The sequence below is a fragment of the Crinia signifera genome, chromosome 7 (assembly GCF_055691185.1).
Source record: "Crinia signifera chromosome 7, ASM5569118v1, whole genome shotgun sequence".
NCBI lineage: Eukaryota > Metazoa > Chordata > Amphibia > Anura > Myobatrachidae > Crinia > Crinia signifera.
In genome coordinates, this window is record NC_139223.1 from 92,940,620 (window position 1) to 92,967,193 (window position 26,574).

General features: G+C 48.4%; 1 protein-coding gene and 1 long non-coding RNA gene across 3 annotated transcripts in view; both read right to left on the reverse strand.

Annotated features, from left to right (window-relative positions):
* The window catches only part of TMEFF2 (transmembrane protein with EGF like and two follistatin like domains 2), a 697,773-nt gene that overhangs the window by 458,509 nt on the left and 212,690 nt on the right, over positions 1-26,574 (reverse strand). The window lies entirely within an intron of this gene.
* LOC146020395 (uncharacterized) lies at positions 8,421-21,201 on the reverse strand. 2 transcript variants are annotated; one of them, XR_014450780.1, is made up of 3 exons: positions 20,563-21,201; positions 18,109-18,394; positions 8,421-9,583 (listed from the first exon to the last, which is right to left on the reverse strand). It is a non-coding gene; the product is annotated as an uncharacterized LOC146020395 (long non-coding RNA). The 2 variants fall into 2 exon arrangements; XR_014450779.1 differs by lacking the exon at positions 20,563-21,201 and adding an exon at positions 19,149-19,476 and having other exon boundaries at positions 18,109-19,003.

The following is a 26,574-nucleotide window of genomic DNA, read 5'->3' on the forward strand; positions in this document are numbered from 1 at the left end:
TTACCTTAGATCTGCGTGGACATTCAGAAGGAAGTGGGCGAGCAGCTGACATCGGTTGATGTCAGCTGCCCACCCCTGGTACCCACATCAGCGGGCGATCTCCATGGGAACGCCCAGCGTTTACATAGGAATGCCCATGAAACGCTGGGCGTCCTCATGGGCGCGACTATCCGCTCCCGCCCCATGCCCCCGCCCACAATCTTGGATGTGTGCACCCAGCAAAAAGTCTGTTTGCCGGGGGCGCATGCACCCAGCATATGCACATGCGCAGAAATGCGGCTGTGCATACACCTAACACCGGTCCCCGTGTGAACGAGCAGCAGCTACAAAAGGATAAGGTCCAGAATAAGGTCCTATATATATTTTTTTTTCAGTTTTTAGATGTAGATTTATCTTCGTCACATCATTGATTACATTTGAATGTCATCATTTGACACATTGTCATTTAAAATAGAATAGCACATAGATGCTGAAAGCATTAAACATAAAGATGTGAGAATTTCAGTTAAAGTGCCCATACACATTGCAATTGTTGGGTGCGATGAGATGCGCGCTCCTGCACACATCTCCTCGCACAGCTCAAATCGTATGTGCCGCACATACATTTTGTACTAGATCTCATCTCATTGCATTGCAAAACTTATGCGATGCGATCTAGTCCAAATTATATACAATAATTGTGCCGTGTACTGTATGCTCATCTTTACAAAATCTATATTTGTGATAATGCTCTTAGTAACTAAAATATTGTTGAACTTGGCTATTTTATCTCAATCTTTTTATGCAGTTTGACTTCACTATACAGTTAGGTAAAATATTTTCCAGTTCATAAATTATAGAAATACTGCAGTTATTATGATTAATAACGTTTTTGCATTTCTCTAACATTTCACAAAGTCATCATTCAAAAATAGGGGGTTATTCTAGTTCACTCGGAAAGGCACAATCACTCTCTAATGGACAAAACCATATGCACTGCAGGTGGGACTGATGTAACATGTGCAGGGAGAGTTAGATTTGGGTGGGGTTTGTACTTCAAACTGATGTCAATTTTGCAGTGTAAGAATAAAGCAGCCAGTATTTACCCTGCACAGAAACAATAAAACACCCAAATCTAACTCTCTCTGCACATGTTATATCAGCCCCACCTGCAGTGCACATGGTTTTGTCCATAAGAGAGTGATTGTGCCTTTCCGAGTGAACTAGAATAACCCCCATAGTACCTTGCTAAACTGTCTTGTATGGATTATAGCTAGTGATATTCCATATAACATACTGACTGTTCTACCAGATTCGGTATGGAATCCCAGCGGTCGGAATCCCGACTGCCGGAATCCCGACTACCGGAATCCCGACTGCCGGAATCTCAACTGCCAAAATCCCGACAAGGTGGGACGTGGATCCCCCCCCTTTGCGGGCTCGCTGCGCTCGCCGGTGCCTCGCTCCAGTGCCAGATTAATGTCTAAATGGGCCTGGAGCTGAAAATTATCAAGGGCCTATTATGAGCAATAATAGGGGTTGTGGCCAGCACCTAATAATGTGGGGGGTGTGACCATTGTTCCGGTTGGGTGGTGTGCTCATGGGTGTGTCTCTATTTTTGTAAATAATTTCAACTAATTATATATACCTGGAAAAGGCAGGGGGCTGGCATAGGAAAAATGCAGGGAGATATATTGGCGGGTGCCCTCCAAAGGTGCACCCGCAGGATGCCAATGTCCTAAGATACTTGCGGGGTGAGGCGGCACTCCAGTCATAAAAAAAAAATACTGAAAGCTGAAACTTGGTAGACAACATTTCAGCACCTTTTATGTGGTCACCTAAGTTTACCTCACCATATACCCCTTATACAAATCATGCAACACAATAGTAACCCCCTTATACTGTACTTGCCTCTTACACATTACGCTACATGGAATGAGCCAAAATTCACACCGACTGAGCCACAGATTGACACAAAATTCACGTCATGCCACACAGATTGAGCCAAAATACACATTCAACCAAACAGATTGAGCAATAATGCACAATATGCTTCATAAACAGGGGCATTGGCGCGCATTAAAAATGTACACCATAATGCCCATTACATGTTAAGCTACACACACTAATGTCCATTACTTATTATGCCAAACACCATAATGCCTATTAAAAATTATGCTACATAAGTGCTGCTTAACTACATGCTCATTGCCAGGCGTTCCATGCTCATTGCCATGTGGGATTACATGTTCATTGCCAGGGGTTCCATGCTAGTTGCCATGTGGGATTACATGCTCATCGCCAAGCGGGAATACATGCTCGCAGTAACTCGGGGACAGACCCCGCTGGGCAGAAATGACAGCCAGTGACAGCTGGGCAGAGAGCAGCGGGCTGCCTGGCTGTATTCAGAGCACTGCAGGTCCCAGCTATTTGAAATAATACCCCTTTCAAACCAGAAAATGCAGGGACTGGCCCCTTTTACAGCAGCCTAGTCCCTGCATTTTCTGGTGTGAGGGGGAGAGACCCCCCCCCTTAAACAGCCAGCTATATCTTCAGAACCAACTGACCCTTTTACTTGTGGGCTTCGAATGATTTTGGTCCAGTGAAACTGTGCCATTTGGTTCCAGAGAAATCTGTCCTCAAACAACATGAACAGCTATGAAATTACATTTCAGAAATAAAAAAAATCGGTTTACTTGCAATATCTCTAGAAGCAATGAACCCATATGGACCAGCCTGGTATCAGATTGAAGGCCCAGCGATTTGGGTTATCAGTCCAGCTTCTGTGGTGCCGGATGGGGAACTGGCAGCTGTTGGATCCGGGTCGGGGTCGGAATTACCGGGTCCCATGTTATCCTATGGGGAAAACATTCCAGCTTTGCCCGGTGGTATCTCTGGTTCCCGGGGGGCTAGCGAAGCGTGGCCAGGCTCGTTTGAAAGCCCTGGTCCTCAGCTATTTGCAGAGTGGGACTGGAGCTGTAGCTCCATCAGGCCCATTGTTAATCCGGCCCTGCCTCGCTCGGCACACTAATTTATTCTCCCTCTATGGGTGTCATGGACACCCACAGAGGGACAAACTGCCGGGAATTCAGTGGTCGGGATTCCGGCGTTGGGATTTTGAACGCCGGGATTCCGACCGCCAGGAAACTGACCACATCCTGATCGAGCTAATATTTTTCTATTAGCTTATAGAACCTGTAGCGGCATTTCATTACAATAACACACTTTTTAGATACCATTAAAGTATTCTTGTACCTTGATTTATAAGCCAAACAAACCTGAGTATTGTTTGGACATTTTGTTGGGTCATTTTAATTGCATCCAGAGAGAATATGCAAATAAAAGATTAAACAGGAAACCCAAACGTCAAGTTTAAATCCAAATTCATATTTTATATCATGAGGACAGGGGGGTGGGGGGGGTGGGGGGGATGTTAAAATAATGCATAATACAGATAAGTGATGTCACTAGGCGGGTGCAGGGGGTGCAGGCTGGGTGTCACCCTGCTCGGTAATGGAAGCTAGGGGCTGCAATGTAACAGTAAGTAGGGAACACTATAAATAGTAAGATTGCGAGTAGGGCCCTCCTATGTCGGTTTGTTACTACCCAATTTATTTTATCACTGTTTCTAATTGTAAAGCACAACAGAATATGCTGGAATATATAAGAAACTATTAATAAATAAACCCAGGTCCTATCCCTATGTAGGAGCCGGGACTGAAGCCTGTACCTTCTGGAACCTCTGCAGTGTCAAAATGTCCCCAGTCCTTAAGACATTGCCCCAACCTGTGAGGCCCCTTTTCTGGTGCAGACTAAACATACTGCCGCACCAGGTGTCCATACAGATATGGAAGCTGTTGAAGAGCACCTTCACGGGTTCAGAGGAATGCTTCCAACCCATGTTCCAGTCTCTGATTAAGATGCATATTTCTTAATAAGGTAGTTCCCTAGAAGAGTGGGTAGATGACCTAAATCCCACCCACTTTCTAGTTAAGAGGATCGGATGGGGAGAAAAAACAGGAGTCATTGGACTGTAGGGAAGTGGTAGGGCAAAAATGACATTACATTTAATTGTTAACCACTGACCTGCTTATCGAGCAATTTGTTGCAGTGGGGCAGGGCCTAATGGTGTAAGAACCCATCCTCACGTCCAGAGCAGTCAGCCCACAAAGTAGGAATTCAATGTCTGCAAGTTTGCTTCTCAGGCTAAGTGTTTACTTGGATTGTCTCCTGGATACTCCAGGTGGTTTTGCAGTAGTGTTTGATGCAGCTCTGCACCGTGGGGTAGTGACAAAGCCACCCAGCGGACCCTACATGACACCACATCACACACCAGTAGTTACGGCCCTGGGCTATAGTAGCTCATGACTTTTTTTGATGAACAGATACATTGTGGTGATTCCTTAATATTTACTGGCACCCTCAGAAAGTAAAGGCCCGTACACACACTACGATGTCTTCTTAATGATGATGAACGACCCCATTATAAATCACCTCCTGAACAACCCAGAACGACTTTGTTTAGGAGCTGAATCTTTTAACATCGTCTACTGTTTATGCTGTGAATGACGGACGACTACCAACGATGCGCGTACCCGTGGGTCGTTAAAGACCATAGCCATCGTCAATGCATGCAGGTCAATTTGGCTATGGTCGTTAACATTCTTTGTTTTTTTAATAGAAAAGGTCCTGCATCGTTTGTGGTCGTTTGTCAGCCGTCATGCACCAGTGATCACCTGCAATGCTGAGGTAGTTCATTTTCACTTCAAGGGTGAAAATGAAAGATGGTAGTTAACGATGGGTCGTTACTGACACATCTTTGTGTATGTATGGGCCTTTAGTGTTTTCATGTGATAATCCACAAATATTTGTATGTATGCATGTAACATAATCTGTTTTGTGGGTTGTATATATTTAAAAGGCAAGTGTGCGCTTTTAATCATATATGTTTAGTCATTTCTTGGTTTATCAGTTTAGCCTCAAACACAACAAAGAAAAAACTGCGCAAAAGGTTGAGGTAAAAAATGAAAAAATAACATTTATTTAATAAGCATATATATGTTTAAGAATTTAGAAACAATGGCACAATAGGCCTGCTTTGTCTGCTATGAGAATATGTGTATATAACAATCTATAATAGCATATAGGCAATAATAAACCTGAAGTTTCCCCCAGCTGGGCAGATCTGTTGGTGCTCTTATGCAATATTAATAAGCAGTGTTAGTTGCTGCAGATTGTTCATTTAAGCAGAGGTTAGAAGGTTATTGCTTCCAATATGGAAAGATCTGCAGCAACTAACACTGCTTATTAATATTGCATAAGAGCACCAACAGATCTGCCCAGCTGGGGGAAACTTCAGGTTTATTATTGCCTATATGCTATTATAGATAGTTATATACACATGTTCTCATAGCAGACGAAGCAGGCCTATTGTGCCATTTTTCTAAATTCTTACACATATATATATATATATATATATATGCTTATTAAATACATTTTATTGTTTAATTTTTTACCTCAACCTTTTGCACAGTTTTTTCTTTGTTGTGTTTCTTGTATGTGTCTTTGAGGAGCGTGAGCAACTCCCCATAAAAACCGCAGCAATTGGTTGTAGGAATCTTTATTCAAATCGTTTTATCTCATATACAGCGTTTTTTTTTTCGTTTCTGTAGCCTCAAACACTGCTGTATTCGTTATTGTAGAGATCCCACATTGTTATCACTCAATAAAAAGTGCATGAAGATAAATAGGTGCCCTGACTTTGCAAATTGTTAATTTCACAGCAGACTTTCTTTTGAGGTGTACTATCGGCTCTACATCCTCATAAATGTAGTGCACGTATTCATATTATAGGTGTTTTCCCCACAGGGGCAGCCGAAAGGTAAGAATGAAAAAGGTCATTGCCTGCAGTGTTATCAGAGGCGGACTGGACTGGGGGGCAGGGTGCCACCTGCCCCCCCGGGCCACTACATATTTAGCTCTCCGTGGCCACAGCTGCATATAAGTGGCACAGTGATGAAGGATACAGTGCCGGACGCTCAGTCTGTGCTGAAATACAATCGGAGGCTGCAGCTTGTAGCTCCGCCTCCCTGAGCTTTGGCCTCACAGATTAATCTATATGTAACAGCAGGACACGCGGCTGGCTGGCTGCACCAGTGCAGAAGAGAAAGCTGCTGTGAGGCAGAAACTCAGGGAGGCGGAGCTACAAGCTGCAGCCTCCGATTGTATTTCAGCACAGTCAGAGAGGCCGGCGCAGTATCTTTCATTCTTGTTTGCCACTTATACAGTGGTATAACTACCCTACTTCACCCAGTGTCACACTGGGTGCTCCCAAAGCCTGCTGGGACTGCTCCTCTGCTCCCCCTCCACTCCTGGGGCTGCCGTGGAGAGAGCAGCCGCAGCTCCCGCTTGCTGACTAGTGCCCCATCCTGTCCTGCAACACCGCTGCATCCCACCCACTCCAAGCTGCAAGGATGCTAAATCCTGCTGCCGGATGGGATTAAATTCAGCACTCCTGGGCCCCCGTCACTGCCTGCTCCTCCTCTCTTCCGCTCCTCATCAAGAGACACACAGGCCTGACAGCACAGCAAGCACAGAGGTATTCATCGTTGGAGGGGGGAATTGCTTAGCACTGATGTTTCTATGCTGTATTAAAGTATATGTGTATATGTGCACAGTGTGTGTCAGTGTGCCCCTGGACTGGTCCTTATACTATATATACTGTGTGTATATATATATATATATATATATATATTCCAAAGACAAAAAACCTTACGGTTTCACATGTCCCATTAAGGCTTCTTACACATGATCTGGCATTTCTGAAACCTGTTGTAACTCTTCCACTCAAACGCCAAAAAGCAATGAAATTCCGATCGTTAAGGCTGACGCCTTAATGGACGTGTTCCTTGCGCAATACAGATATGGTACGCCATCACAGCCTGTGGGTAAGTGCAGATTCAGCACTCTCACAGAGTGAGATTGCTGTCACTCACACAATGGTGGAGCTGCTAATTCACAGATTTGTGTGCTCATTGGAATACACACATGCAGTCTATGCAACTGAAGGTCTGAGCAGTAAACAGAGCTGAGAGGATGGGGTAAAAGTGGTGTTGATTGGGTAGGAGGCAGTGTGGTGCGGATGGGGAGGAATAGAAATGCGTAGATTGTAGGAAGGCTAAGCAGCACTGATGGGGGACAAACAAAGCAGATGGGTGGAAAAGAGTGGCACAGATTGGGGAAGGTAAGACAGAGTGATGCGATTGGGTGGGAAACAGAGGAGCAGTTGGAGGAAAGACAGCACTGATGGGGGAGGGGGTTCGGAGCAAAGGGGATAAAGGGAAAACAGAGCAGTACAGATGGAGAGGGCAGACAGCAGTGCAGATGGAAGGAAACTGTGTCATGGATGAGGCGGGCAGAGCAGCATGGATGGAGAGGGAGACAGAGTATCACTAATAGAGGGGAAGCCAGTGGCACAGATAGAAGGAAACAGTGGCATCTGTGTGGAAAGACAGGGCAGCGCAGATGGGGAAAGACACATTGGTGAAGATGAGGGAATACACAGCAGTAGGTATCGGGGAAGACAGAACAGCATGAAGGCATATAGGAGAAGAAAGTGTAGATGCATAGTAGTTGGGAGTATTATAGTTTTTGCAATTATGAAAGATGTTTCTGGTAACTGTATGTGAATACTAAATTAAATGGATATAGGTAGTGAGTGTGAAATATGTTGGACCCTCAGCGGGATAGTTCTAGTAATAGTGTTTATTCTAGCACCCGCTATCTTTGAAAACCCATGCAGTTCCTCTACCCTGTCTGGGGTGTTGCTGTCTGCTGTAGTGTTTCTAGCACAGGTCTGGTTTGCAGTGCTGATATACAGATCACGCTGTGCTAGAAGCACTACAGCAGACAGCTACACCCCAGGCAGGGAAGAGGAACGGCATGGGTTTTCAAAGATGGCGGGTGCTAGAATGAACACTATAGTAACTCAGTGGGCTAGACAGTTTTAGATGATTGCAGGTACTTATTAGGATGAGTGCACCACATAACTGCTCAGACCTTCAGTTGCATAGACTGCATGTGTGTATTCCAATGAGCACACAAATCTGTGAATTAGCAGCTCCACCATTGTGTGAGTGACAGCAATCTCACTCTGTGAGAGTGCTGAATCTGCACTTACCCACAGGCTGTGATGGCGTACCATATCTGTATTGCGCAAGGAACACGTCCATTAAGGCGTCAGCCTTAACGATCGGAATTTCATTGCTTTTTGGCGTTTGAGTGGAAGAGTTACAACAGGTTTCAGAAATGCCAGATCATGTGTAAGAAGCCTTAATGGGACATGTGAAACCGTAAGGTTTTTTGTCTTTGGAATTTCATAGCTTTTTTTAAATTTTTTTTTTTTTATTCAGAAATGTAAAATTTCACTGTAAGAATAAACATTGAATTTTTAAAAATGTTTAAAAATACACACCCTTGGCAATGAGCATTACCACTGGCTACAAGCATTACAAACCCCTGGCAATGAGTATGACACCCATCCCAGAGCATGAAAGCCCTGGCAATAAAGACACCCATCTCATGAAACCCCTGGCAATGAGCATGACACCCAGTGTGTAGAAGCTATACTGTAGGGCATAATGTATCACGGGCATTACAGTGTGGGGCATATGGTGCAGGGGACATTACTGTATTGGGGCTTCATATGGTGAAAAAATGTTCTTCCTGTGGTGGTCTGTTGGTGCAGGGCCAAAAACTGGGGTGTAAGGTAGTCTTCTCTGGTGAGGCCATGCCCATTTTAATGAGCCCACGCCCCTTGCTTGGGGCAGAGATCAAATTACAAATGTATGGATAGGGTTAGGCTGAGAGTGTGTGTGTGTATGTACAGGGTTAGGCTATGGGTGTATGAATGGATAAGGTTAGGCTATGTGTGTGTATGGATAGGGTTAGGCTGCAGGTGTGTGTGTATGTGTGTGTATGTATGGAGTGTGCGGATGGGCGTGTGTGCAGATAGGGTAGGCTACATGTGTGTGTGGATGGTGTTAGACTATGTGTATGGATACTGTTACGCTACGTGTGAGTGTGTATGGATAGGGTTAGGGTATGTGTATGGACAGGGTTAGGCTACATGTGTGTGTGTGCATATATGGATATCCTATGTGTGGGTGTGTTTGGCAACTGTGTTATAACCCTGCACACACACACACACACACACACACACACAGAGTCAATAATGCCTATCCCTAGATATACATGACACGCTGACCCTACCAGGTCAGCAGCGGGTGAGTGAGAATGTATGTATGGATAGGGTTAGGCTACATATATGTGTGTGTGTGTGCACAGGGTTAGGATACAGGTGCCAGAGTCAATGATACCTACCTACACATGACACGCTGACCCTACCAGGTCATGGAACTCCACCAGGCTGAGGGTTCCTCCCGGGGATGGCGACCAATCTGCTCCTTCTGTCTGACTTGATGGTTTCCCCTCCAGCAGCGAGTTCCAGGCAGCTGCTCCCCTCTTCCCCGATGTCCGCAGATGCTGAGCAGGAACACAGAGCCAGGCCTCCCCCTTCTGGCATGGCAGTGGTGCGGTCTCCAGACTGGATCGCCAGAGTTAAGGGGAGTGTCAATGGGGTGACCAGGGCGGCAGGCTCCCTGCGGAGGGCTGCTGCACATGTGCCTCCTCCCATGGTCCTCCCTGCAAAGGACCATGGCAGGAGCTACACACGACTGTGCATGCTCAGCAGCCCTCCCGGGGCCATTTCGGTTTTGTGCAATGATCAAATTAGTTTTTAGGGTACGATCAAATTCTGCTAAGAGAAATGTGACCTATTTTAGTCTAAAAAAAATAAAGGGAGGGAGGTAATGAGTCACACCATACCTCTGGTGATATATTGAATAAAAATAATATTAGCCAAGGAAAGCCGCATATGACAACAAGCAAACCAGCTTGTAAGAAATAAAAGATAACAATTGGAAAGCTGTCACAGCATTAGCAATTATACCTTTGATTAAAGTTAAAATCTAAATGTAATATAGGTCCCCCTTTTCAATAATGGCACAAGTCTCAGTTCAATTGAAATATCAAAAATATTTTATAAACACATAATATATACAAAAATATACATAAATCACATGTAATTAATGGTAAAACAATGTAACTTAAGGTGCTGGCGTCTCAATTAATTAATAGAAATGAATGTATCAGCAGCAGACCTCACTTGAAGCTCAGGCAGGATGGTGATGGAGCCGGCGGAAAACAGCTGGGTCATGATCAGAGCCCACAGCAGATGCCCGCCGGCAGAGGAATCAGCACTTGTGCATCGCCGAGGGTGCGGGAGGAGGAGGGGGGTTTAGATGAGGTCTGACAGAGCAGGCAGTAGTAAGGAGGAAGCCGTAGCGAGGGACCAAGTTTGTGTTTATGCAGGATGGGGAGGGGAGGTCGGCGGGTGAGAAGCCCCAGAGCAGATGAAAGCTGCCGGTCACTGGTCGGCCGGGTGAGAGGTATGGGCAGGAGGTGTGGGGGGAGAAAGCCGCAAGTGCCAGTGAGACACAATGGACCAGTGTACAGGGGACAGTGTACACATGAGGTCACTGAAGGGAGGGGGGGGACAGTGTACAACCTGGGGTCATTGAAGGGAGGGGAGGGGTTATAGGCTGCGTATGGTTAGGATAATAGGCTGCGGGGGGATGTATGGTTAGGGTCATATTCTGTGGTGTGTGTATGGTTAGGGTTATAGGCAGTGGGGTGGGTGTATGGTTATAGTTATAGGCTGCGGGTGTGTATGGTTAGGGTTATAGGCTGCGGGGTGTATGTGTATGGTTAGGATTATAGGATGTGGGGTATGTGTGTATGGTTAGGGTTATAGGCTGTGGGGTGTGTGTATAGTTAGGGTTATAGGCTGCGGGGTGTGTATGGTTACAGTTATAGGCTGCATGTGTGTATGGTTAGGGTTATAGGCTGCTGGGTATATGTGTATGGTTAGGATTATAGGCTGCGGGGATGGTGTGTGTATGGTTAGGATTATAGGCTGCAGGGTGTATGGTTAGGATTATAGGCTGCGGGGTGTGTGTGTATAGTTAGGGTTATAGGCTGCGGGGTGTGTGTATGGTTAGGATTATAGGCTGCGGGGTGTGTGTATGGTTAGGGTTACAGGCTGTGTGGGTGTGTGTAGGGTTAGGGTTATAGGCTGCAGGGTGTGTATGGTTACAATTATAGGCTGCGGGTGTGTATGGTTAGGGTTATAGGCTGCGGGGTGTATGTGTATGGTTAGGATTATAGGCTGCGGGGTGTGTGTGTATAGTTAGGGTTATAGGCTGCGGGGTGTATGCATGTGTATGGTTAGGGTTATAGGCTGCGGGGTGTGTGTGTATGGTTAGGGTTATAGGCTGCGGGGTGTGTGTGTAGGGTTAGGGTTATAGGCTGCGGGGTGTGTGTATATGGTTAGGGTTATAGGCAGCGGGGTGTGTGTATGGTTAGGGTTATAGACTGCGGGGTGTGTGTATGGTTAGGGTTATAGGCTGCGGGGTGTGTGTATGGTTAGGGTTATAGGCTGCGGGTGTGTGTGTATAGTTAGGGTTATAGGCTGCGGGGTGTATGCATGTGTATGGTTAGGGTTATAAGCTGCGGGGTGTAAGCATGTGTATGGTTAGGGTTATAGGCTGCGGGGTGTGTGTGTATGGTTAGGGTTATAGGCTGCGGGGTGTGTGTATGGTTAGGGTTATAGGCTGCAGGGTGTGTTTATGGTTAGGGTTATAGGCTGCGGGGTGTGTGTATGGTTAGGGTTATAGGCTGCGGGGTGTGTGTATGGTTAGGGTTATAGGCTGCGGGGGGGAGGAGTATGTTTAGGGTTATAGGCTGCAGGGGGTGTGTATGGTTAGGGTTATAGGCTGCAGGGGGTGTGTATGGTTAGGGTTATAGGCTGCTGGGGGTGTATATAGTTAGGGTTATAGGCTGCAGGGGGTGTGTATGTATGGTTAGGGTTATAGGCTGCAGGGGGTGTGTATGGTTAGGGTTAAAGGCTGCGGGGTGTGTGTGTATGGTTAGGGTTATAGGCTGCGGGGTGTGTGTATGGTTAGGGTTATAGGCTGCGGGGTGTGTGTATGGTTAGGGTTATAGGCTGCGGGGTGTGTGTATGGTTAGGGTTATAGGCTGCGGGGTGTGTGTATGGTTAGGGTTATAGGCTGCAGGGTGTGTGTATGGTTAGGGTTAAAGGCTGTGCGGTGTTTATGGTTAGGGTTATAGGCTGCGGGGGGGGGGGGGGGGGAGTATGTTTAGGGTTATAGGCTGCAGGGGTGTGTGTATGGTTAGGGTTATATGCTGCTGGGTGTGTGTGTATGGTTAGGGTTATAGGTTGCAGGGTGTGTGTGTATGGTTAGGGTTATAGGCTGCAGGGGGTGTGTATGTATGGTTAGGGTTATAGGCTGCAGGGGGTGTGTATGGTTAGGGTTATAGGCTGCAGTGTGTGTGTGTGTGTGCGTGTGTGTGTGTGTATGGTTAGGTTTATAGGCTGCAGGGTGTGTATTTGTATGGTTAGGGTTATAGGCTGTGCGGTGTGTATGGTTAGGGTTATAAGCTAAGTGTATGGTTAAAGTTATAGGCTGCGGTGGGGGGGGTATATGTTTAGGGTTATAGGCTGCAGGGTTATAGGCTGCAGGGTGTGTGTATTGTTAGGGTTATAGGCTGTGGGGTGAGTATGGTTAGGGTTATAGGCTGCGGGGTGTGTATGGTTACGGTTATAGGCTGCGGAGTATGTGTATGGTTAGGGTTATTGGCTCCTGGGTATGCATGGTTAGGGTTATAGGCTGCAGGTGGTGTGCATGGTTACGGTTATAGGCTGCAGGGTGTGTGTATTGTTAGGGTTATAGGCTGCGCGTTGTGTATGGTTAGGGTAATAGGCCGTGGGGGGGGGGGTGTATGTTTAGGGTTATAGGCAGCAGGGTGTACATGTATGGTTAGGGTTATAGACTGTGGGGTGTGTATGGTTACAGTTATAGGCTGCAGAGTATGTGTATGGTTAGGGTTATAAGCTGCGCGGCGTGTATAGTTAGGGTTATAGGCTGCAGGTGTGTGTGTGTGTGTGTATGGTTAGGGTTATAGGCTGTGGTGTGTGTGTATGGTTATGGTTATAGGCTGTGGGGTGTGTGTGTTTATGGTTAGGGTTATAGGCTGTGGTGTGTGTATGGTTACGGTTATAGGCTGCAGGGTGAGCATGGTTAGGGTTATAGGCTGCAGGGTGTGTGTATGGTTAGGGTAATAGGCTGCGGGGTGTATGTGTATGGTTAGGGTTATAGGCTGCGGGGTGTATGTGTATGGTTAGGGTTATAGGCTGCGGGGGTGTGTGTATGTTTAGGGTTATAGGCTGCAGGGTGTGTGTATAGTTAGGGTTATAGGCTGCAGGGGGTGTGTATGGTTAGGGTTATAGGCTGCGGGTTGTGTATGGTTAGGGTTAAAGGCTGCGGGGTGTGTGTATGGTTAGGGTTATAGGCTGCTGGTGTGTGTGTATAGTTAGGGTTATAGGCTGCGGGGTGTATGCATGTGTATGGTTAGGGTTATAAGCTGCGGGGTGTAAGCATGTGTATGGTTAGGGTTATAGGCTGCAGGGTGTGTGTATGGTTAGGGTTATAGGCTGCAGGGGGTGTGTATGGTTAGGGTTATAGGCTGCGGGTTGTGTATGGTTAGGGTTATAGGCTGCGGGGTGTGTGTATGGTTAGGGTTATAGGCTGCGGGTGTGTGTGTATAGTTAGGGTTATAGGCTGCGGGGTGTATGCATGTGTATGGTAAGGGTTATAAGCTGCGGGGTGTAAGCATGTGTATGGTTAGGGTTATAGGCTGCGGGGTGTGTGTGTATGGTTAGGGTTATAGGCTGCGGGGTGTGTGTGTATGGTTAGGGTTATAGGCTGCGGGGTGTGTGTGTATGGTTAGGGTTATAGGCTGCAGGGTGTGTTTATGGTTAGGGTTATAGGCTGCGGGGTGTGTGTATGGTTAGGGTTATAGGCTGCGGGGGGGAGGAGTATGTTTAGGGTTATAGGCTGCAGGGGTGTGTATGGTTAGGGTTATAGGCTGCAGGGGGTGTGTATGGTTAGGGTTATAGGCTGCTGGGGGTGTGTATAGTTAGGGTTATAGGCTGCAGGGGGTGTGTATGTATGGTTAGGGTTATAGGCTGCAGGGGGTGTGTATGGTTAGGGTTAAAGGCTGCGGGGTGTGTGTGTATGGTTAGGGTTATAGGCTGCGGGGTGTGTGTATGGTTAGGGTTATAGGCTGCGGGGTGTGTGTATGGTTAGGGTTATAGGCTGTGGGGTGTGTGTATGGTTAGAGTTATAGGCTGCGGGGTGTGTGTATGGTTAGGGTTATAGGCTGCGGGGTGTGTGTATGGTTAGGGTTAAAGGCTGTGCGGTGTTTATGGTTAGGGTTATAGGCTGCGGGGGGGGGGGGAGTATGTTTAGGGTTATAGGCTGCAGGGGTGTGTGTATGGTTAGGGTTATATGCTGCTGGGTGTGTGTGTATGGTTAGGGTTATAGGTTGCAGGGTGTGTGTGTATGGTTAGGGTTATAGGCTGCAGGGGGTGTGTATGTATGGTTAGGGTTATAGGCTGCAGGGGGTGTGTATGGTTAGGGTTATAGGCTGCAGTGTGTGTGTGTGTGTGTGTGTGTGCGTGTATGGTTAGGTTTATAGGCTGCAGGGTGTGTGTTTGTATGGTTAGGGTTATAGGCTGTGCGGTGTGTATGGTTAGGGTTATAAGCTAAGTGTATGGTTAAAGTTATAGGCTGCGGTGGGGGGGTATATGTTTAGGGTTATAGGCTGCAGGGTTATAGGCTGCAGGGTGTGTGTATGGTTAGGGTTATAGGCTGTGGGGTGAGTATGGTTAGGGTTATAGGCTGCGGGGTGTGTATGGTTACGGTTATAGGCTGCGGAGTATGTGTATGGTTAGGGTTATTGGCTCCTGGGTATGCATGGTTAGGGTTATAGGCTGCAAGAGGTGTGCATGGTTACGGTTATAGGCTGCAGGGTGTGTGTATTGTTAGGGTTATAGGCTGTGCGTTGTGTATGGTTAGGGCAATAGGCCGTGGGGGGGGGGGGGTGTGTGTGTGTATGTTTAGGGTTATAGGCAGCAGGGTGTACATGTATGGTTAGGGTTATAGACTGTGGGGTGTGTATGGTTACAGTTATAGGCTGCAGAGTATGTGTATGGTTAGGGTTATAAGCTGCACGGCGTGTATAGTTAGGGTTATAGGCTGCAGGTGTGTGTGTGTGTGTATGGTTAGGGTTATAGGCTGTGGTGTGTGTGTATGGTTATGGTTTTAGGCTGTGGGGTGTGTGTGTTTATGGTTAGGGTTATAGGCTGTGGTGTGTGTATGGTTACGGTTATAGGCTGCAGGGTGAGCAAGGTTAGGGTTATAGGCTGCAGGGTGTGTGTATGGTTAGGGTAATAGGCTGCGGGGTGTATGTGTATGGTTAGGGTTATAGGCTGCGGGGTGTATGTGTATGGTTAGGGTTATAGGCTGCGGGGGGGTGTGCATGTTTAGGGTTATAGGCTGCAGGGTGTGTGTATGGTTAGGGTTATAGGCTGCAGGGGGTGTGTATGGTTAGGGTTATAGGCTGCGGGTTGTGTATGGTTAGGGTTATAGGCTGTGGGGTGTGTATATGGTTAGGGTTATTGGCTGCAGTGTGTGTGTTTGGTTAGGTTTATAGGCTGCAGGGTGTGTGTATGTAGTGCTATTTTTCAGCAGGAACCAGCAGGAACTCAGTTCCTGAACCTCTAATTAAATATGACATCTTCAGGAACTGAAAATTTAGTTTTTGTAAGATAAGTTTTATTTTACCTGTGAGTGCCTTTGTTTCTAAATATAATATATACATCTCTCTCTCCCTCCCTCTCTCTATTATATATGTTTTTTTTTTTTTTATTTAATTGATCCACCCGCAGACCTGGAGTTCCTGAACCTATTTTTCCAGAAAAATAGGACTGTGTGTATGGTTAGGGTTATATGCTGTGGAGTGTGTATGGTTAGGGTTATAAACTGTGGGTTGTGTATGGTTAGGGTAATAGGCTGCGGGGGGTGTATGATTAGGGCTATAGGCTTCGGGGTGTGTGTGTATAGTTAGGGTTATAGGCTGTGTGGTGTGTATGGTTACAGTTATAGGCTGCGGGTGTGTATGGTTAGGGTTATAGGCTGCGGGGTGTATGTGTATGGTTAGGATTATAGGCTACAGGGTGTGTGTGTGTGTGTGTCTGTATGGTTAGGATAATAGGCTGCGGGGTGTGTGTGTATGGTATAGGCTGTGGGGTGTGTGTATGGTTAGGGTTATAGGCTGCGGGGTGTGTGTGTATGGTTAGGATTATAGGCTGCTGGGTGTGTGTATGGTTAGGATAATAGGCTGCGGGGTGTGTGTGTATGGTTAGGGTTATAGGCTGTGGGGTGTGTGTATGGTTAGGGTTATAGGCTGCGGGGTGTGTGTATGGTTAGGGTTATAGGCTGCGCGGAGTGTATGGTTAGGGTAAAGGCTGCGCGGTGTATGGTTAGAGTTATAGGCTGCGGGGGGGGAGGAGTATGTTTAGGGTTATAGGCTGCAGGGGGTGTGTATGTATGGTTAGGGTTATAGGCTGCAGAGGGTGTGTATGTATGGTTTATAGGCTGCAGGGTGTGTGTTTGTATGGTTAGGGTTATAGGCTGTGCGGTGTGTATGGTTAGGGTTATAAGCTAAGTGTATGGTTAGAGTTATAGACTGCGGGGGGGGGGTATGTTTAGGGTTATAGGCTGCAGGGTTATAGGCTGCAGGGTGTGTGTATGGTTAGGGTTATAGGCTGCGGGGTATGCATGGTTAGGGTTATAGGCTGCGGGGTATGCATGGTTAGGGTTATAGGCTGCGGGGTATGCATGGTTAGGGTTATAGGCTGCGGGGTGTGTATGGTTACGGTTATAGGCTGCGGAGTTTGTGTATGGTTAGGTTATAAGCTGCGCGGCGTGTATAGTTAGGGTTATAGGCTGCAGGGTGTGTGTGTGTCTTTGTATGGTTAGGGTTATAGGCTGTGGGGTGTGTGTGTGTATGGTTAGGGTTATAGGCTGCGGGGTGTGTGTATGGTTATTGGAATAGGCTGCGGGGTGTGTGTATGGTTAGGGTTATAGGCTGCGGGGTGTGTGTGTATGGTTAGGGTTATAGGCTGCTGGGTGTGTGTATGGTTAGGGTTATAGGCTGCGGGGTGTGTGTATGGTTAGGGTTATAGGCTGTGGGGTGTGTGTATGGTTAGGGTTATAGGCTGCGGGGTGTGCGTATGGTTAGGGTTTTAGGCTGCGGGGTTTGTGTATGGTTATTGGAATAGGCTGCGGGGTGTGTGTGTATGGTTAGGGTTATAGGCTGCGGGGTGTTTGTGTATGGTTAGGGTTATAGGCTGCGGGGTGTATGTGTATGGTTAGGGTTATAGGCTGCGGGGTGTGTGTGTATGGTTAGGGTTATAGGCTGCGGGGTGTATGGTTAGGGTTATAGGCTGCGGGGTGTCTGTGTGGTTAGGGATATAGACTGCGGGGTGTGTATGTTTAGGGTTATAGGCTGCGGGGTGTGTATGGTTAGGGTTATAGGCTGCAAGGGAGGGTTTGTATGGTTAGGGTTATAGGCTGCGTCGTAGTGTTCCAAGGTGTGTAGCCTGGGGTGTCCCGCTACCCGGGGGGGAGCGGCCTGGGGTGTCCCGCTATCCAGAGGGGAGCGGCCTGGGGTGTCCCGCTACCCAGGGGGGGGGGGGGTGGCCTGGGGTGTTCCACTATACAGGGGAACGGCCTGTCCTGTCCTGCTATACAGTGGGGGGAGGGGGGTGTATAGATAGGCTTGCGGGGGAGGGGTGTATAGATAGTTAGGCTTGCGGTGGAGGGGGTGTATAGATAGTTAGGCTTGCGGGGGAGCAGGGGTGGGAGGTGTATAGATAGTTAGGCTTGCGGGGGTGTATAGATAGTTAGGCTTGCGGGGGGGAACGGGGGTGTATAGATAGTTAGGCTTGCGGGGGGGAACGGGGGTGTATAGATAGTTAGGCTTGCGGGGAACGGGGGTGTACAGGTAGTTAGGCTTGCAGGGGAGGGGGTGTATAGTTAGAGTAAGGCTGTGGGCGATTGTGTGTGTGTAGTAGTTACTAACCTGGGCTTGAACGGAGGCTGCTTTTGGGGACACGCCGGATCAATTCACTAATTCATCCTATTTGGACCTCCATTTCCAGGTGCCATGCAGCCTTCTTCTCCACCCTCCAGAGCTCGGTTCTCCACCCTTCAGCCGCTGGAACCCGCACTTCTTCTGGTTCAGTAGCAGGCACCGTGCATCTCTCCGCTTCTGCTCCATTTCATCAGCCCACGCTGGCCTGACTCCTGTCCTACAGTCATGGCCCAGCACAGCAGAGAGCAGACATGTGCGCAGGGAGGGAGAAATGCTGCAGAAAACATAGAGAGCTGCTCAGGGAATCCCGTGGTCAGCCTGCACACACATGCTGCCGCTGTTACATTTAAAGTATTTTTTTTTTTTTTTTAAATCACAAAAAAATTGGAAACTGATGGCAGTATATACATACATAATCGCTCTCATACATACAAACATACATACATACATACATACTCTGGCACTCTCATCCATACATTCATACTCCAGCACTCTAATACATACATACACCGTCACTTTCAAACATATATACACCCTGCCGCTCACACTACCACTTTTATACATACATACATTGCTGCTCTCATACATACATACATACACTGCTGCTCTCACATATACAAACATACACTGCTGCTCTCATACATACAGTACATACATAAATACACTACTGCTCTCATACATACAGTACATATATTGCTGCTCTCATACATACACTGCTGCTATCACATATACATACATACACTGCTGCTCTCATACATACTGTACATACTGTACATACACTGCTGCTCTTACATATACAAACATACACTGCTGCTCTCACTCATACATACATACATAAATACACTACTGCTCTCATACATACAGTACATACACTGCTGCTCTCCTACATACATACACTGCTGTTCTCATACATACATACATACACTGCTGCTCTCACATATACAAACATACACTGCTGCTCTCATACATACATAAATACACTTCTGCTCCCATACATACAGTACATACACTGCTGCTCTCATACATACATACATACATACATACATACACTGCTGCTCTCAAATTTACATACATGCACCCACCGCAACATATACATACACTGCCTCTCTTATATACATTCAATCATATATAAATCGACACACCTCCTGCAGCTCCATACAATATTCAATATCCCCTCCCAAACAATACAACAGATGGCTCCCCATAAACATTTACAGGGGGGACAGCGTTCACTTGGGGGCAGTGACGGGGGGACAGCGTACACTTGGGGGCAGTGACGGGGGGACAGCGTACACTTGGGGGCAGTGACGGGGGGACAGCGTACACTTGGGGGCAGTGACGGGGGGACAGCGTACACTTGGGGGCAGTGACGAGGGGACAGCGTACACTTGGGGGCAGTGACGGGGGGACAGCGTACACTTGGGGGCAGTGACGGGGGGACAGCGTACACTTGGGGGCAGTGACGGGGGGACAGCGTACACTTGGGGGCAGTGACGGGGGGACAGTGTACACTTGGGGGCAGTGACGGGGGGACAGCGTACACTTGGGGCAGTGACGGGGGGACAGCGTACACTTGGGGGCAGTGACGGGGGGACAGCGTACACTTGGGGGCAGTGACGGGGGGACAGCGTACACTTGGGGGCAGTGACGGGGGGACAGCGTACACTTGGGGGCAGTGACGGGGGGACAGCGTACACTTGAGGGCTGTGACGGGGGGGACAGCGTACACTTGGGGGCAGTGACGGGGGGGGGTCAGCGTACACTTGGGGGCAGTGATGGGGGGGGACAGCGTACACTTGGGGGCAGTGACGGGGGGACAGCGTACACTTGGGGGCAGTGACGGGGGACAGCGTACACTTGGGGGCAGTGACGGGGGACAGCGTACACTTGGGGGCAGTGACGGGGGACAGCGTACACTTGGGGGCAGTGACGGGGGGACAGCGTACACTTGGGGGCAGTGACGGGGGGACAGCGTACACTTGGGGGCAGTGACGGGGGGACAGCGTACACTTGGGGGCAGTGACGGGGGACAGCGTACACTTGGGGGCAGTGACGGGGGGACAGCGTACACTTGGGGGCAGTGACGGGGGGGACAGCGTACACTTGGGGGCAGTGACGGGGGGACAGCGTACACTTGGGGGCAGTGACGGGGGGACAGCGTACACTTGGGGGCAGTGACGGGGGGACAGCGTACACTTGGGGGCAGTGACGGGGGGACAGCGTACACTTGGGGGCAGTGACGGGGGGACAGCGTACACTTGGGGGCAGTGACGGGGGACAGCGTACACTTGGGGGCAGTGACGGGGGGACCGCATACACTTGGGGGCAGTGACGGGGGGACAGCGTAAACTTGGGGGCAGTGACGGGGGGACAGCGTACACTTGGGGGCAGTGACGGGGGGACAGCGTACACTTGGGGGCAGTGTCAGGGGACATAGAGTACCTCTATGTTGTTCTCTGCAGCTTTCTCCATCCTGTGTGGTGCAAGGGGGAAGTAGGGACCGTAAACATTGAATAGAAGAAAATTTGGGGGCGGAGCTACCTCGGAATAAGGAAGGAATCTGAAATGGTAGTGGGGGAGAGGACGTGCAGGAGAGTCCCCATGCTGCTTGCAATGCTGGAGACAGCAGCGTGTGTGTGCAGCAGCCAGACACTGACAGTCGGGAGGAAGCAGAGAAACCTTCCCGGCTGTCAGATCTACACACACACACAGCAGCCCTATTTCTGCCGAAGTGTTCTGGCACCCTGCCCCCGTACCCAGCCTGCCACTGAATCAGTGTCTCCTCCGTGCGCCGACCCCCAGTTCCCCGATGACCAGCACCTGCTTGAAGTGCTATTCCCTGCGCTCCGGGGCTGCTGCGGGTTCACCCGCCTCTATAATCTCTGACTCCCCAGCCATGGAGAAGCTCTGTGCGGCACACAGGGGAGACGGGTCCCCAAGCAGCAAGCACCAGTTCTCAATATCCAGCTCACACGCTGGCTGCGCTGCCCCCCGCGCTGCTGGAGGAGGTCGGGGGGAGAAGCGTGAACTCCAGGCTCAGCTCTTCATCCATCGTGGATGAAGGATGACCTCCATGCGCCCGGGCTCCCACCCTCCCCCGTCCAGGCTGCAGTCCCCTCCGTGCGCCCGGGCTCCCACCCTCCCCCGTCCAGGCTGCAGTCCCCTCCATACACCCGGGCTCCCACCCTGCAGTCTCCTCCGTGCGCCGGGCTCCCCCGTCCAGGCTGCAGTCCCCTCCGTGCACCCGGGCTCCCACCCTCCCCCGTCCAGGCTGCAGTCCCCTCCGTGCGCCGGGCTCCCACCCTCCCCTGTCCAGGCTGCAGGGAGAGTTTACGGGGAAGAGCTGAGCCTGGAGTTCACTCTTCTCCCCCTGACCTCTTCCAGCAGCACGGGGGGGGGGGATATTTACGTGCAGCCAGCGTGTGAACTGGATATTGAGGAGGACTGACCTCCGGTGGCAATTAAACAGCGGGATGAGTTCTGCGGCACCCCGTGGGCTTATCCCCCTGTGAAAGTAGTTATAAAGCATAGGGATCTGGAGAGCTGAGTGGCTGCTGATGCCCTGGGAAGGCATGCTGCAGCACCACGGGCACGATACGATAATACAGCAGCAGCTACAGGGACTCGACAGAACTGCAACTCCCAGAATCCACCATCCAGGCGCAATGATTCTGGGAGTTGTAGTGCGAGCCTCCTGTATTAAGAATGATGGCGACTGCATTGCCTCGGCATCCTGGGCTGGTTGGTAGGGGATGGAGGACGCTGTGGAGTAGGAACTTCGGGAGAGGAGCTGCCTACCAATGTAACAGGTACCTTTCTGCGTTTCTTCATCAGCAGCCTCAGGACGCTTCTCCCGACATCTCTGTCGGCCATGTTTTTACACTCAAGTGAAGCCTATCTGACTGCTCCCCCTGCTGGCGGCAACGTACTGCGCATGCGCAACAAGTTGAGCTCTCCTATCTTTATAATGGGGGACGTTTCACTAAATTATAAAAAAACTGTACCTATCTGAAAATCCTCAACCCCAAAAGGCACTCCACTGGGACAATATCTACCTAATAAAACAAACCCCAAGTCTCAATTGTTCCCCTACCCCGAGTTATGCCTTCCCAAAAAAACCCTCATAGACTAACATGGGTGACAAAGTGTCATTTCGCGAGTGTCAGAAAAAAACTGGCAGTTGGAAGTTTAGATCGCTCCCAATTGCTCATTTTTTTATATTTTGCCCTGAAATTTGGCACGCAGCACCGGTTGACGATTCTACGCGTACATGCCAAATTTCAGCTCAGTACGCCCAGTCACTTTTGAGGTACAGTCCCTCAAACACCATGCCCCCATCCGAAAAGTTCCCTATGGGAAAAATCCGTTCGTTGGATTCAGCCTTAATATAAGGGCACTACCGTGCCCTTATAATATATATATATGTGTGTGTGTGTGTGTGTGTGTGTGTGTGAGTGTGCCCCTGGTCCCCAAACAATGTGTGGGGGTGTCAGTGTATAATAACACAAATGCAATGTGTGTGCGTATCATTGTACCTCTGGTCCCTATACAATGTGTGTGTATGTCAGTGTGCCCCTGGTCCCTATACAATGTGTGTGTCAGAGTGCCCATGGTACCTATAGTATATGTGTGTGTCTAGTGCCCATGGTACCTATAGTATATGTGTGTGTCTGTGTGCCCATGTTCCCTATACAATTTGTATGTGTGTGTCAGCGTGCCCATGGTCCATGTACAATCTATGTGTATGTCAGTGTGTCCCTCATCCCTGTACAATATAAGTGTTTGTGTGTGTGTATGTCCCTGGTTATCCCTAGTCCCTGTATAATATACGTGTGTGTGTTGGTGTGTTATAATGTGGGATAAGGTAGCAGCCACCCCAACCTCTTTCTCTGATGCTGTTTCTCTCCCCTTTTTCTCTATTGGCCTTATTCTAGTTCACTCTTTCTGACAAAATCCTTCTTAGATCGACAAAACCATGGAGGTTATTCTGGTTGGTGCGGAACTTTCCGAATTCTTTCAGAGCGGACCGCACACCACGCTGTGCGGACATTGTAAGAAGAAACGCCCACAGGTCCTCCGCATTCGGACGGACTCACTCTTTAAGAAGAGGGTGTGTTTTCGGACTACATCCAAACCGTGCGTGTGCGGTGGCCACACACATATTCTGCACGGTCTTACAGCGGCAGAACGGACGGGAAGCTGGCCGTACGCACCGATGCGGGGTATGTCCGCAAAACATACTGCTATCATCGGAACTCATACATCACACACATGACACACTTATGCAATTAGGCTACCTCATTAAAAAAGGATTGTTTTTATTGGTCATCAATTATTTTCGAATTGATAATTAAACACATTAATACCACTTTAGATTACATCATGCAAAGTGCAAATCATTCTTTCTTGCCCCTTTACAATGGTTCAAATTGAAGAGTGTAATTAATGAGTAGAGGAGTGGATTGTATTGTGTTCAGCTGAGAGTGGTTCAGGTGCGGCCATACTAATTGGGCGATCCGAATGCCTAGCGCATGACCGAGTGGTGTCCACAAAGTGAAACTTGCTTATGAAGACCGCATATTTCCTGGCTGTTGGTTCGTTTGCAGTCGGTGTTCTGTCCGAATGCACGCCTACCAGAGTTAGTGCACTCCCTCGTGTACGCCCATATTTACGCCCAGTTTAGCCCACTTTGAAACTACGCCCTTGTATAGGTCCGAATGACGCCCATATTACGCCCATATTTCCTGAGTGAATGCGGTGCACATTTCTGTACGGTATAAGTGAGAACGAGTACGGCGACCGTGTGTGGCACATGCGCATCGCGTTGCCTACACATGCGCAGACGGCTAAAAAACGCCATCCGAAAGAATTCGGAAAATTACGCATCGACCAGAATAATGCCCCATGTGCACTGCAGGTGGGGCAGATGTAAGTTGTGCAGAGAGAATTATATTTGGGTGGGGTTACTTCAAAGTGAGATCTATATTGCAGTGTAAAAATAAAGCAGCCAAAATTTACCCTGCACAGAAACAAAATAACTCACCCAAGTCTAATTCTCTCTGCACATTTTACATCTGCCCCCCTGCAGTGCAGATGGTTTTGTCCATCTAAGAAGGATTTTGTCAGAAAGAGTGAACTAGAATAAGGCCCTATGTGTAAAGGTGTCCATACACGGTACAATATTCCTCATGCGTTTTGAACTAGATCGCATTGCATGCAATTTGCGTGCGATGTGATCGGGACCTAGTTCAAAAAGCACCGGCTACACAGACATTATGTGCTGTGCAATGGGATGCCCACGGGAGCGTGCATCGCATCACACAGCACCATGGGCACCTTAAGGGACCCTACTACCGTGGGCATTAATCTGATGTATATGTGTAATAGGCAAGCCCGGGGCAGGCCCTGGGGTACAGGAACACAAAAAAGGCTCAGTTGTGCCTAATAATGCTTTTACAGTGCCCACCCCCTAAATAATAACAATAAAAAAAATTACTGGCGCAGCAGCATCCAGTTATGAGACACAATGGAGACTGTAATCAAATTTTGCATATTTATTTATTTATTTCTTTGCTACATCGATTTTTCCCTTGCGCTGGTAGAAAAGCAGGGCCACTTGATTGCATTTGCCCCCAGGCTTAAAGTTGCCAGCCAGCCCCTGAGTGTTATAGTCTGGAATGGTACCGCCACAGTCAGCCCAGCCCCTCAATCTCCATATTATTCCCAGGTCATGCAATAAAATTCCAGTCCCTTCTCTGCTGCAGAAATCAGCAGGGCTGCAAGCACATAAGGGAGGAGCCCTTTTTCATCACCTGGTGCTGCAGCAGAACAGAGGAGCCACAAAAATAGTGGAGCAGCTCTTCATGCAGTAACCCAAGAAGGTCAATTTAGAGTGAGTTGGAGCAGGAATTACACGGAAGAAATAAATGACTAAAAGAATAGCTAGAGTGATTGAGAAAATGGATTAACATATGGGAGGCTGAAGTGACACATGTAAAATCTGGAGTGATACAGATGAAACTGGATTGACATGGGGAGCTATACTGCCATGGGGTGTGATCCAGGGGGCAGCTTCTGTGTCATATAGGGGAAATAAAGTGGCGTCAGGGAGCTGGAGCCAGAGAGACATGGGAAGGGAGATGAAGCCTTCTGTATAAATGCAATGGGAGTGGGTGGTGGTGGAATGAGTTGACTGAAGACCCGCAATGTGATTTAGTCTGCTGTATAGCTCCAATAAGGATACAGCTATAGAGACAAAGGGAATCCTGATGACTGATAGACAATGTCTATTTTGACAGTAAAAAGGTCGACAATATAGATGACATATGATGTGTCGACACATAAAAAGTTGTTTTCAGTTAGTGTTCTTTAAATTATTTTCATACTTAACGATTCACGTGGACTCTAATTGGGAATAGCAAAGTGTGCTGAGTGCAGTGACAGTAGAACAAGGGGAGCAAACCATGTGAAGGGGTGTGGTACACTAATTGGGGGTCTTCTTGTCCAGGTGTTGACATTGACACCCACATTTTTTTTCAAAACCTCACTTTATTTCCCAACATTTTTCTTGTGTTAACTTTTTTTTCAGTCTCAACCGGTTGATCTGTTCAGATACTGTTGACCTGCTATACCACACCACACAAAAGGTGACTAGGCTGCTAGAAAGAAGCTGGAGAAATAAGGCAGGCGGAGAGACACCTATGGGGTTAAGGAGAGAGACAATGGCTGAAACAGGGGGCTGGAGGGGACACAGGGGCATAAGGATTGAGAGATATGGTGTAGAAGTCTGGAGGGGACACAGAGCAGGAGGCTGGGGTGACACAAGTCATGAGGCGGAGGGACAAGGGATTGGAGGCTGGAGGGGACATAGGGAGAAGAAGACAGGGGATACATAAGCCATAATGCTAGAATGACGCCAGTGGAATGTGGCTCGAAAGACAGGAGGCTGAAGGTATCAGGGGACATATGGCTGGAGTAACACAGGGTGGAAGATTGGAAAGCACACCAGGAGCAGGAGGTTGGTGTGAAAATGGGCCATGTGACTGGTAAGACAGAAGAGGCAGAAGGTGACACAGATAGCATGTGGCCAGAAAGACACAGGATAGGACACTGGAGGTGAAACACAGGGCTGCGTCAGAAATTGTGGGGCCCAGGAGTGACAAAACAGGAAGGCCCCTATTGTTAAAAAACATATATATTTTAGTCAGATATTTTGGCCCACCAATTTATATATTTTTCTATGCCCACTGCCCAGCAATGTATGTATTTTTATATGCCCACTGCCACCAATGTATATTTATTTAAACACCACTGCCCAGGCCGTAACATGTACATTGCTGGTCTGCGCCAGTAATCTATATGTTACCACCATTTATTAATAATCATTGGTGGGCAGTGGTGTTTAAATATACATTGGTAGCAGTGGGCATATAAATATATAACTATTGGTGGGCA